The sequence below is a fragment of the Penaeus chinensis genome, chromosome 16 (genome assembly GCF_019202785.1).
Source record: "Penaeus chinensis breed Huanghai No. 1 chromosome 16, ASM1920278v2, whole genome shotgun sequence".
In the NCBI taxonomy this organism is placed as follows: Eukaryota; Metazoa; Arthropoda; class Malacostraca; order Decapoda; family Penaeidae; genus Penaeus; species Penaeus chinensis.
This window is the reverse complement of record NC_061834.1, coordinates 7803881-7816380: the sequence shown is the minus strand read 5'-3', so window position 1 is coordinate 7816380 and position 12500 is coordinate 7803881. Positions and strand designations below refer to the sequence as shown.

Below are 12500 nucleotides of genomic sequence, written 5' to 3'. Positions count from 1 at the left end.
TGCTGACTTTGCCAGGCGATCAGCATGGTCATGCCTAGGGATTCCAACATGCGATGGAATCCATACGAAACGTATATTATGGCCTCGTTCTTTTGCACGATACACGTTTATCCTGATGTCATTTGCAATATTTCTCGCCCCTGAACCTTGATTCAATAGAAATTCGGTGGCCATGAGTATTCCTGCCAACTCCGATTGCATAGTGCTAGCCCAGTCATGAACCCTCCTACAATCCTGGTGTGCAAATTATTGTTTTTATATACAATAAAAGCGCATCCTGCTCTGCTCCCAGACTGCAAGGATCCGTCAGTGTAGCATTCATATGCATTGGAAAGAGTGTCTAGATGCTCATTTATAATTGCAAGTGCATACTGCTTAAGTAAAGCAGGGGGGACAGTCTTTTTTGGGGGCAGTTGTATAATATACACTTAGGTCCGACATTTTCCACGGTGGTACAGAACGTCCATGTAGGGTCTTAGTTATGGGTATGTTCAGCTGAGCTAAGTGTTTACACGTGGTGTTGTCATTCAAAGTTAGCTCTTCTATTCTGTGTTTTAGTTGTCTTTGGAGGGGTTCTCTAATTGATTTGACACTAAATGTTGTATTTATGTATAATATTCTTTCATAAACAGAAGGCAAATTAAGTTCTGTTCTCATATTCACAATCCTTGTTGCTCTAGGGGCACCAAGAATGATCCTCATGGCTTCTTTTAGTACACTTTCTAGACTAGTCAACTCTGATTCCTTGAACAATACTAGGTGCAATGCATGGTAATCTATGGCCGACCTTATGTATGACAAGTAAAAGAATCTCGCAATATTGACATTAATACCATGGTCTTTGCCGACAAGTGTCCTAAGTGGCTTCAGCCACTCCCACAGCTCTTCCTTCAGGTTTCTAATGAACTCTGAATCATTAACAATCACCCCGAGGTATTTGTATTGATGGCAGAGATCTAGCTACACGTCATTTATATGAAACCTTGGTAGAGGGATTATCTTTGGTTTAAGTGCCTTGTTTTTTTTTCATTTGAGATTATCAAGCCACACTCAGTAGCCCTAGCAGAAAATATATCTAGAATATCAATAACTATCGTAAAAATGTTGATTTTTTATAATGTATAAAACCTGACGAAAGAGAGAATCAAATGAAAATATAAGAAATTTATATCCTCCATCAAACAAAAACTTTAACACAAAATAACAAGATAAAATGAAATCCATATCCGAATGGAATACAAAAATCACTGCGAAGTAGTTGGTGTTGACTGTCCTCACGCAAAGCATTAAGGGAAACCATTAATGTGTATTTCGTAATGGACTCTTGGGACAAATAATCACCATGCCAGTCATCTGCGTGTGGACTTCGCTTAAGTTTGGCGCGTGATGAAGTTAGAGTGTATTATTATTATTAGTAGTAGTAGAATAATTATCTTTATGAGGATCATTTCTATCATTAGTATTACTAATACTGATAAAAATATTCCTTTAGCATTAGCATAGTCACCATCACCGAGGTGGATCAATGACCCAATTCTGGCAAAGGAATATATACGGGTTCAGGAGCTTGCTAATTGCTATAAAGATAATAAGACGACAGATAATCTTCTGCAGTTTATGAAAGCCACCAAGGAATTCAGAGATTTAAAAACTCAGATTCGTAGTAAATACTGGGAACAATTTCTGCAAAGTATCAATAGTCAAACTTCTATAGCTGACGTATGGAGAAAAATTAGTTGACTGACAGGTAAAGCCCTCACAACACCGCAGTTCCACAGTCCACAGGAACAGGCTAATATGCTGCTAGAGCAGTGGGCAGGAAATTCTCAAGTACACTCACTTCCACAAGGGATAAAAAATCAGCTCAACAAGTCGAAAATAGATAGAAATTTCAATATAGCAATAGCATGTGCTGCTACTGACCCCTCCGACTTTGTCGAAATAACCGAGTGGGAACTGAGCAATGCCCTTCTGAAAGGTAAGGCAACCGCCCCTGGCGAGGACGGCATTACTTACAGCGTCCTTCGTCACATTGCTCAGGTACCAGGCAACCCACATTTACATCTGTATAGACTCAGCCTATCACAAGGAATCCTCCCAAGCTCCTGGACTAAAAGCTTAATCATTCCTATACCCAAACCCAATACTGATAAATACAGACCCATCTCCTTGACCTCCTGTCTGTGCAAAGTACTTGAGAGAATAATTCTGAACAGGCTCATGTATCGCATAAATGCTAAGTTATCCTCCAGACTGTATGGATTTCTCCCAGGGCGTAGCAGTCAGCACTGTTTTGCAGAGTACTTAACAAACTCAAACCCAGGCATGCAAACCGTATTTCTTGATCTTAAATCTGCTTTTGATATTGCAAACAGGGAAATTATCCTTGAGCAGCTAGCTAGCTTTGGTATTCAGGGAAAACTGTTAACATGGATTCAAATGTATCTGTCGAATCGATCGGCTCAGGTTCTCTTCAGGGGCATTAAAAGTACTCATACAAAAGTATTTGAACTCGGCACACCTCAGGGAGGCGTACTTAGTCCCATGCTATTTAATATCCTAGTGCATAGATTACTGGGCGATATACCACTTGCAGGCAATGATTCCATTATTTGCTATGCCGATGACATTTGTATTAAATCCTCATCCGAGGAGAGAATGCAAGAGCTTCTAGATATACTTTCTGCAAGGGCTACTGAGTGTGGCTTGATAATTTCATCTGAAAAAACAAAGGCACTTAACCCACAGACAATTCCTCTGCCAAGGTTTCATATAGATGACGTTGAGCTAGATCTCTGCCATCAATACAAATACCTTGGGGTGATTGTTAATGATTCAGAGTTCATTAGAAACCTGAAGAAAAGGCTGTGGGAGCGGCTGAAGCCACTTAAGACACTTGTCGGCAAAGACCATGGTATTAATGTCAATATTGCGAGAATCTTTTACTTGTCATACATAAGGTCGGTCATAGATTACCATGCGTTGCACCTAGTATTGTTCAAGGAATCAGAGTTGACTAGTCTAGAAAGTGTCCAAAATGAAGCCATTTGCAATTCTAAACTGTGGATACGGTGCCCGTAGACTTCTGCGCTCGGATATAAGGTAAACTTTTCACAGTTTGTGCTCACCAGGGCTCGAACCTGGGACCTTCTGTGTGTTAGACAGATGTGATAACCACTACACCATGAGCACATAATGTTAATGTTGAAAAGTATCCCTATATAATCATATCTCTAATAACCTGAGGGAAGATCTTGCACATGCAAAATGACAACCATTGTTGAAGTACTAGAAATCCCCAATGCACACAGAAATCTAAAAGAACTAATAATTTCCATAAATCCCACAGCGTCATTAGTAACACACACAGCACACACAGTCACACACATACACAAACACACAATACACACACACACACACACACATATATACATATATACCCAAACATATTTAGAAATATATATACAAACATACATACTTATATATATGTTCATGTATATATATACCTACATATTCATTTATATATAGAGAGAGATATGGGTATCCAAATATATATATATATACATATATACCCAAATATATTTAGAAATATATATACAAACATACATACTTATATATATGTTCATGTATACATATATATACCTACATATACACACACACATACACACACACACACACACATATATATATATGTATATATACGTTTATATGCACACATACACATTTAAATATCAATGTATTTATCAACATATTAATTGATTTATACCGCATAGAAAGGGTAGCAGGAACTGCAAGCACAATAATGTATCACTACAAAATGGGATCACTCTGATAAAGTTGCTCACACCAGGGCTCGAACCTATGCTATTTTTATGTATATAAAGATGAAATATATATATACATACACACATATATATATATACATATATATATATATATATATATATATATATATATATATATATATATATATATATAAGCTATGCGTGTGTGTGTAAGCATGTACACACATACGCGACAGAACTGTTATTTCTATGAAGAATGCTATCATGTGACAATACCTTGTATTAGTACAAGGGAACTACTTAACCCAATGTCAGCGTGTGACTAGACTACAATGCCATGCCCACTGTAATAGAACTTTATCGATTGTCTTTACACATAGATGGCTTTACAAGTGCTCTGTTTCCAAGGAGTCAGCTATTAGTCTTACCTATCTCATCAGAAATTGCAAACACAACAATGTATCACTGCAAAATGGGATCACTCTGATAAAGTTGCTCCCACCAGGGCTCGAACCTGGGACCTTCTGCGTGTAAAGCAGACGTGATAACCACTACACTATGAGAGCCCTCTATTGAGAGAGCGAAACATGAACTAAGAGAGATATCATATATATGTTTACACACATATAGACCCCCCCCCCCCCCCCGAAAAAAATATAAACACACACAATTCACAGTAATAGTTACAGTTATCCTTATTATTTATTGCATTATTACCTTTATTACCATTACCATCACTTGTAAGAAAGACTATGGTCTTAATGAAAAGATGAAATATATATATATATATATATATATATATATATATGTGTGTGTGTGTACGTGTGTGTGTGTGTGTGTGTACGTGTGTGTGTGTATGTGTGTGTGTGTGTGTGTGTGTGTGTGTGTGTATATGTATGCAAATATATATTCTCCATTTTCATTCTCGTTTTCATCAAAGAATACAAGGGTGAGCTATCCGTATTTGCATGAAGAATATTGCTGTAAACTTTTAAGGAAGGAGATGGAGATGGAGATTAAGTTGATAATAGTATGAACTGAAGATGAAGATGATTATGATGATGGTGACGATAATAATAGTGATAATGATAATGATGATGATTGCGATGGCGATGATGGTGGAGATGAAGATAATGACAATGTTAATATTAAAGGAATGATTTCATCAGTATTAGTGATACTAATGATAAAAATGATCCTGATAATAATTACATTACTACTACTAATGATTATACACTCTAACTTTATCATCACACGCCACCCTTAAGCGAATTACACAAAAATGACGGGCATGGTTATTATCTGTCCCAAGTGTCCATTACGCAATACACATTAATAGTTTCCCTTAATGCTTTGTGTGAGGACAGTCAACACCAACTACTTCGCAGTGATTTTTGTATTCCATTCGATACTATTCTGATATTTTAATGGATATGCATTTCATTTTATCTTCAAGTTCTTTTCATTTGTCTTGTCATTTTGTGTTAAAGTTTTTGTTTGATGGAGGATATATATTTCTTATATTTTTATTTAATTATCTCTTTCGTCAGGTTTTATACATTATAAAAAATCAACAGTTTTACGATAATTATTGACGATAATATGATCATAATCATAATCAAGCTAACGGTAATGACAGCAATTATCGTTATTATTTTCATGATTAACAATTATGAAATAATAATAATAATGCCAACAGCAATGACATCAATAACGATCACCATCACATAAGTGCTGTAATAGTTATCATAATATTATCATTATTATTATTATTTGTAAAAGTGACTATAGTATTAATGAAAATCACTAAAGTTCTTCAGGAAATGATATTTCAAAGAAGAATACAGGTGTTCATGGTGTAGTGGTTATCACATCTGTCTAACACACAGAAGGTCCCAGGTTCGAGCCCTGGTGAGCACAGATTTTTAACCGTCAAAAATATACCTTAATCAAAAAACCTTTTTTTATCCCCAGATTGTATGGATTTCTCCCAGGGTGCAGCAGTCAGCACTGTTTTGCAGAGTACTTAACAAACTCAAACCCAGGCATGCAAACCGTATTTCTTGATCTTAAATCTGCTTTTGATATTGCAAACAGGGAAATGATCCTTGAGCAACTAGCTAGCTTTGGTATTCAGGGAAATCTATTAACATGGATTCAAATGCATCTATCGAATCGATCGGCTCAGGTTCTCTTCAGGGGCATTAAAAGTACTCATACAAAAGTATTTCAACTCGGCACACCTCAGGGAGGCGTACTAAATCCCATGCTATTTAATATCCTAATGCATAGATTACTGGGCGATATACCACTTGCAGGCAATGACTCTATTATTTGCTATGCCGATGACATTTGTATTAAATCCTCATCCGAGGAGAGAATGCAAGATATTCTAGATATACTTTCTGCAAGGGCTACTGAGTGTGGCTTGATAATCTCATCTGAAAAAAACAAGGCACTTAACCCATAGATAATCCCTCTGCCAAGGTTTCATATAAATGACGTTGAGCAAGATCTCTGCCATCAATACAAATGAGGTGATTGTTAATGATTCAGAGTTCATTAGAAACCTGAAGAAAGACCATGGTATTAATATCAATATTGCGAGACTCTTTTACTTGTCATACATAAGGTCGGTCATAGATTACCATGCATCGCACCTAGTATTGTTCAAGGAATCAGAGTTGACTGGTCTAGAAAGTGTACAAAATGAAGCCATGAGGATCATTCTTGGTTCCCCTAGAACAACAAGGATTGTGAATATGAGAACAGAACTTAATTTGCCTTCTGTTTATGAGAGAATATTATACATAAATACAACATTTAGTGTCAAATCAATTAGAGAACCAGTAAAAGAGTCTCGCAATATTGATATTAATACCATGGTCTTTGCCGACAAGTGTCCTAAGTGGCTTCAGCCGCTCCCACAGCCTTTTCTTCAGGTTTCTAATGAACTCTGAATCATTAACAATCACCCCATTTGTATTGATGGCAGAGATCTTGCTCAACGTCATTTATATGAAACCTTGGCAGAGGGATTATCTTTGGGTTAAGTGCCTTGTTTTTTTCAGATGAGATTATCAAGCCACACTCAGTAGCCCTTGCAGAAAGTATATCTAGAATATCTTGCATTCTCTCCTCGGATGAGGATTTAATACAAATGTCATCGGCATAGCAAATAATAGAGTCATTGCCTGCAAGTGGTATATCGCCCAGTAATCTATGCATTAGGATATTAAATAGCATGGGATTTAGTACGCCTCCCTGAGGTGTGCCGAGTTGAAATACTTTTGTATGAGTACTCTTAATGCCCCTGAAGAGAACCTGAGCCGATCGATTCGATAGATGCATTTGAATCCATGTTAATAGATTTCCCTGAATACCAAAACTAGCTAGTTGCTCAAGGATCATTTCCCTGTTTGCAATATCAAAAGCAGATTTAAGATCAAGAAATACGGTTTGCATGCCTGGGTTTGAGTTTGTTAAGTACTCTGCAAAACAGTGCTGACTGCTACACCCTGGGAGAAATCCATACAATCTGGGGATAAAAAAAGGTTTTTTGATTAAGGTATATTTTTGACGGTTAAAAATCTGTGCTCACCAGGGCTCGAACCTGGGACCTTCTGTGTGTTAGACAGATGTGATAACCACTACACCATGAACACCTGTATTCTTCTTTGAAATATCATTTCCTGAAGAACTTTAGTGATTTTCATTAATACTATAGTCACTTTTACAAATAATAATAATAATGATAATATTATGATAACTATTACAGCACTTATGTGATGGTGATCGTTATTGATGTCATTGCTGTTGGCATTATTATTATTATTTCATAATTGTTAATCATGAAAATAATAACGATAATTGCTGTCATTACCGTTAGCTTGATTATGATTATGATCATATTATCGTCAATAATTATCGTAAAACTGTTGATTTTTTATAATGTATAAAACCTGACGAAAGAGATAATTAAATAAAAATATAAGAAATATATATCCTCCATCAAACAAAAACTTTAACAAAATGACAAGACAAATGAAAAGAACTTGAAGATAAAATGAAACGCATATCCATTAAAATATCAGAATAGTATCGAATGGAATACAAATATCACTGCGAAGTAGTTGGTGTTGACTGTCCTCACGCAAAGCATTAAGGGAAACCATTAATGTGTATTTCGTAATGGACTCTTGGGACATATAATCACCATGCCCGTCATTTTTGTGTAATTCGCTTAAGGGTGGCGTGTGATGATAAAGTTAGAGTGTATAATCATTAGTAGTAGTAATGTAATTATTATCAGGATCATTTTTATCATTAGTATCACTAATACTGATGAAATCATTCCTTTAATATTAACATTGTCATTATCTTCATCTCCACCATCATCGCCATCGCAATCATCATCATTATCATTATCACTATTATTATCGTCACCATCATCATAATCATCTTCATCTTCAGTTCATACTATTATCATCTTCATCTCCATCCTTAAAAGTTTACAGCAATATCCTTCATGCAAATACGGATAGCTCACCCTTGTATTCTTTGATGAAAACGAGAATGAAAATGGAGAATATATATTTGCATACATATACACACACACACACACACACACACACACACACACGTACACACACACACACACACGTACACACACACACACATATATATATATATATATATATATATATATATATATATATATATTTCATCTTTTCATTAAGACCATAGTCTTTCTTACAAGTGATGGTAATGGTAATAAAGGTAATAATGCAATAAATAATAAGGATAACTGTAACTATTACTGTGAATTGTGTGTGTTTATATTTTTTTCGGGGGGGGGGGGGGTCTATATGTGTGTAAACATATATATGATATCTCTCTTAGTTCATGTTTCGCTCTCTCAATAGAGGGCTCTCATAGTGTAGTGGTTATCACGTCTGCTTTACACGCAGAAGGTCCCAGGTTCGAGCCCTGGTGGGAGCAACTTTATCAGAGTGATCCCATTTTGCAGTGATACATTGTTGTGTTTGCAATTTCTGATGAGATAGGTAAGACTAATAGCTGACTCCTTGGAAACAGAGCACTTGTAAAGCCATCTATGTGTAAAGACAATCGATAAAGTTCTATTACAGTGGGCATGGCATTGTAGTCTAGTCACACGCTGACATTGGGTTAAGTAGTTCCCTTGTACTAATACAAGGTATTGTCACATGATAGCATTCTTCATAGAAATAACAGTTCTGTCGCGTATGTGTGTACATGCTTACACAGACACGCATAGCTTATATATATATATATATATATATATATATATATATATATATATATATATATATATATATATATATATATATGTGTGTATGTATATATATATTTCATCTTTATATACATAAAAATAGCATAGGTTCGAGCCCTGGTGTGAGCAACTTTATCAGAGTGATCCCATTTTGTAGTGATACATTATTGTGCTTGCAGTTCCTGCTACCCTTTCTATGCGGTATAAATCAATTAATATGTTGATAAATACATTGATATTTAAATGTGTATGTGTGCATATAAACGTATATATACATATATATATATGTGTGTGTGTGTGTGTATGTGTGTGTGTGTATATGTAGGTATATATATGTATACATGAACATATATATAAGTATGTATGTTTGTATATATATTTCTAAATATATTTGGGTATATATGTATATATATATATTTGGATACCCATATCTCTCTCTATATATAAATGAATATGTAGGTATATATATACATGAACATATATATAAGTATGTATGTTTGTATATATATTTCTAAATATGTTTGGGTATATATGTATATATGTGTGTGTGTGTGTGTGTATGTATTGTGTGTTTGTGTATGTGTGTGACTGTGTGTGCTGTGTGTGTTACTAATGACGCTGTGGGATTTATGGAAATTATTAGTTCTTTTAGATTTCTGTGTGCATTGGGGATTTCTAGTACTTCAACAATGGTTGTCATTTTGTATGTGCAAGATCTTCCCTCAGGTTATTAGAGATATGATTATATAGGGATACTTTTCAACATTAACATTATGTGCTCATGGTGTAGTGGTTATCACATCTGTCTAACACACAGAAGGTCCCAGGTTCGAGCCCTGGTGAGCACAAACTGTGAAAAGTTTACCTTATATCCGAGCGCAGAAGTCTACGGGCACCGTATCCACAGTTTAGAATTGCAAATGGCTTCATTTTGGACACTTTCTAGACTAGTCAACTCTGATTCCTTGAACAATACTAGGTGCAACGCATGGTAATCTATGACCGACCTTATGTATGACAAGTAAAAGATTCTCGCAATATTGACATTAATACCATGGTCTTTGCCGACAAGTGTCTTAAGTGGCTTCAGCCGCTCCCACAGCCTTTTCTTCAGGTTTCTAATGAACTCTGAATCATTAACAATCACCCCAAGGTATTTGTATTGATGGCAGAGATCTAGCTCAACGTCATCTATATGAAACCTTGGCAGAGGAATTGTCTGTGGGTTAAGTGCCTTTGTTTTTTCAGATGAAATTATCAAGCCACACTCAGTAGCCCTTGCAGAAAGTATATCTAGAAGCTCTTGCATTCTCTCCTCGGATGAGGATTTAATACAAATGTCATCGGCATAGCAAATAATGGAATCATTGCCTGCAAGTGGTATATCGCCCAGTAATCTATGCACTAGGATATTAAATAGCATGGGACTAAGTACGCCTCCCTGAGGTGTGCCGAGTTCAAATACTTTTGTATGAGTACTTTTAATGCCCCTGAAGAGAACCTGAGCCGATCGATTCGACAGATACATTTGAATCCATGTTAACAGTTTTCCCTGAATACCAAAGCTAGCTAGCTGCTCAAGGATAATTTCCCTGTTTGCAATATCAAAAGCAGATTTAAGATCAAGAAATACGGTTTGCATGCCTGGGTTTGAGTTTGTTAAGTACTCTGCAAAACAGTGCTGACTGCTACGCCCTGGGAGAAATCCATACAGTCTGGAGGATAACTTAGCATTTATGCGATACATGAGCCTGTTCAGAATTATTCTCTCAAGTACTTTGCACAGACAGGAGGTCAAGGAGATGGGTCTGTATTTATCAGTATTGGGTTTGGGTATAGGAATGATTAAGCTTTTAGTCCAGGAGCTTGGGAGGATTCCTTGTGATAGGCTGAGTCTATACAGATGTAAATGTGGGTTGCCTGGTACCTGAGCAATGTGACGAAGGACGCTGTAAGTAATGCCGTCCTCGCCAGGGGCGGTTGCCTTACCTTTCAGAAGGGCATTGCTCAGTTCCCACTCGGTTATTTCGACAAAGTCGGAGGGGTCAGTAGCAGCACATGCTATTGCTATATTGAAATTTCTATCTATTTTCGACTTGTTGAGCTGATTTTTTATCCCTTGTGGAAGTGAGTGTACTTGAGAATTTCCTGCCCACTGCTCTAGCAGCATATTAGCCTGTTCCTGTGGACTGTGGAACTGCGGTGTTGTGAGGGCTTTACCTGTCAGTCAATTAATTTTTCTCCATACGTCAGCTATAGAAGTTTGACTATTGATACTTTGCAGAAATTGTTCCCAGTATTTACTACGAATCTGAGTTTTTAAATCTCTGAATTCCTTGGTGGCTTTCATAAACTGCAGAAGATTATCTGTCGTCTTATTATCTTTATAGCAATTAGCAAGCTCCTGAACCCGTATATATTCCTTTGCCAGAATTGGGTCATTGATCCACCTCGGTGATGGTGACTATGCTAATGCTAAAGGAATATTTTTATCAGTATTAGTAATACTAATGATAGAAATGATCCTCATAAAGATAATTATTCTACTACTAGTAATAATAATAATACACTCTAACTTCATCACGCGCCAAACTTAAGCGAAGTCCACACGCAGATGACTGGCATGGTGATTATTTGTCCCAAGAGTCCATTACGAAATACACATTAATGGTTTCCCTTAATGCTTTGCGTGAGGAGGGTCAACACCAACTACTTCGCAGTGATTTTTGTATTCCATTCGGATATGGATTTCATTTTATCTTGTTATTTTGTGTTAAAGTTTTTGTTTGATGGAGGATATAAATTTCTTATATTTTCATTTGATTCTCTCTTTCGTCAGGTTTTATACATTATAAAAAATCAACATTTTTACGATAGTTATTGATATTCTAGATATATTTTCTGCTAGGGCTACTGAGTGTGGCTTGATAATCTCAAATGAAAAAAAAACAAGGCACTTAAACCAAAGATAATCCCTCTACCAAGGTTTCATATAAATGACGTGTAGCTAGATCTCTGCCATCAATACAAATACCTCGGGGTGATTGTTAATGATTCAGAGTTCATTAGAAACCTGAAGGAAGAGCTGTGGGAGTGGCTGAAGCCACTTAGGACACTTGTCAGCAAAGACCATGGTATTAATGTCAATATTGCGAGATTCTTTTACTTGTCATACATAAGGTCGGTCATAGATTACCATGCATTGCACCTAGTATTGTTCAAGGAATCAGAGTTGACTAGTCTAGAAAGTGTACTAAAAGAAGCCATGAGGATCATTCTTGGTGCCCCTAGAGCAACAAGGATTGTGAATATGAGAACAGAACTTAATTTGCCTTCTGTTTATGAAAGAATATTATACATAAATACAACATTTAGTGTCAAATCAATTAGAGAACCCCTCC

General features: G+C 36.2%; 6 non-coding genes across 6 annotated transcripts; 3 read left to right on the top strand and 3 right to left on the bottom strand.

Moving 5' to 3' along the window:
• Positions 1 to 3119: 3119 nt before the first annotated feature.
• Trnav-aac lies at positions 3120 to 3192 on the bottom strand. The gene has a single exon. It is a non-coding gene; the product is annotated as a tRNA-Val (tRNA).
• A 1086-nt stretch (positions 3193 to 4278) lies between these two features.
• Trnav-uac lies at positions 4279 to 4351 on the bottom strand. Its single transcript has one exon. It is a non-coding gene; the product is annotated as a tRNA-Val (tRNA).
• Positions 4352 to 5632: 1281 nt separating this feature from the next.
• On the top strand, positions 5633 to 5705 carry Trnav-aac. Its single transcript has one exon. It is a non-coding gene; the product is annotated as a tRNA-Val (tRNA).
• A 1672-nt stretch (positions 5706 to 7377) lies between these two features.
• Trnav-aac lies at positions 7378 to 7450 on the bottom strand. Its single transcript has one exon. It is a non-coding gene; the product is annotated as a tRNA-Val (tRNA).
• Positions 7451 to 8713: 1263 nt separating this feature from the next.
• Positions 8714 to 8786, top strand: Trnav-uac. The gene has a single exon. It is a non-coding gene; the product is annotated as a tRNA-Val (tRNA).
• Positions 8787 to 9874: 1088 nt separating this feature from the next.
• On the top strand, positions 9875 to 9947 carry Trnav-aac. The gene has a single exon. It is a non-coding gene; the product is annotated as a tRNA-Val (tRNA).
• Positions 9948 to 12500: the final 2553 nt, after the last annotated feature.